The following is a 1,622-nucleotide window of genomic DNA, read 5'->3' on the forward strand; positions in this document are numbered from 1 at the left end:
GGCTCTTGCTCATATGTTGTTTCATGAAATTCTTCTGTGTCTTCCAATTCCTTTTGATACAGTGACTCAGTATATTCCTTCCATCTTTTTTTAATACTTCCGGGATCATTTAACGTTCTGCCGAAAGCATCCTTGATTATAGCAACTCGAGGTTTGAATTTGTTCTTCAGTTCCTTGAGCTTAAGATATGCTGAGCGAGTTCGGCCCTTTTGATTTTCCGACTCCAACTCCTTGCACATTTCATTGTAATATTTTGCTTTGTCATCCCGTGCTGCCTTTTGAAATCTTCTATTCAACTCTTTAGTATCTTGAATTCTTCATATCACATCTCATATAATATTTAATTAGTCCATCATATCAGTGATTATTTAACTTGTTTCTATAGAAACACAAGAATATAGTTATGACAATAAGAAAGATTTGGAAGCAGGAGTGATATCCGCTTTCTAAACAAAATACCTCTGGAAACTCTATGAACTTTGAGAAATGACATTAGTTATAGAAAAGCTTCAGGTCTTTTGTTCATAGGGTCATTATAAGTTGCGCTCAACTCAATAGCAATCAACAACAATAAGGGAGAAATCATCCTAAAGGAAAAGAAAAAAAGTAAGTCCAGATACAGGCTTGAAGGAAACAAATTTATGAATACATGATGAGTGTAAATATGTGTCATTATTATTGTGAATTCAGTTTTCATATCTGTTGTTTCTGGGTCACTATGAATATTACTCAGCTTTACAGCACCTAGAAAAAATGAGTTAGCATACATAAATAGAATAACACTTTTAAGAAAAATCATGTTACAATAATATCCCTAGAATCTTACAGATTCCTTTTCCAGGAGCAATAATTCCCAAAAGATCTTCATTTATTGAGTCTTTAACAAACAGTGTTGTTTGTTGTTGTTATGTGTTGCTGAGTGGACCCTCCTACAAGTGGTCAGAGGTTGTAAGCTGCATACAAGGAGATTGTTCTTCTTTTTTCCGTGAAGCATCTGGAGAACTTAAACCTCTGCCTTCAGCTTGGCAGATCAATTTCATATCACTGTTGTAGTTATTAAGTGCTGTTGAGAAAAGTATGACTCATAACAACCCTTCGAACAACTAATCAGAACCCTGTCCTGTTTAGTGCGAGTCTTGCAATATCTCACACATGCCTGCAGTCACTGTAAATATCCTCCTGGTTGAGAATCTTTCTCTCTTTTGCTGTTCTCCACCTTTCAATGTATGATGCCCTTCTCCAAGCAACAGACTTTCCAAACAACATGTCCCAGGCATGCAAGATGAAGCTTTGTCTTCAAGGAGTTTAATCTCTTCCAAAGCATAACTGTTTAAAACACGAAATAAGATAATGAACTTCAGACCTCACCTTATGTAGAAAACCATTTTAAGAAACACCTAGATAGTCTACATTAAATAAGTAGATTGTAAGAGAAAAAAAAATAGAAATTTCTGTGCATAAAAAAATTGTAAGAACTGAAGAGAAAGCAAGAAATAGGAGTTGGTACAAAATCAAGTATCTCATTTTTTAAAATTATGATAATTTGGTTTTAGTAAAGGTATAAGGTATATAGGATTCTGAGGCTCCGTCTAACATACTTTGGACATGTTGTGAGGAGAGAC

This window comes from Elephantulus edwardii, unplaced genomic scaffold (genome assembly GCF_000299155.1).
Source record: "Elephantulus edwardii isolate Elephantulus edwardi_28Jun2011 unplaced genomic scaffold, EleEdw1.0 scaffold00078, whole genome shotgun sequence".
Classification (NCBI taxonomy): domain Eukaryota; kingdom Metazoa; phylum Chordata; class Mammalia; order Macroscelidea; family Macroscelididae; genus Elephantulus; species Elephantulus edwardii.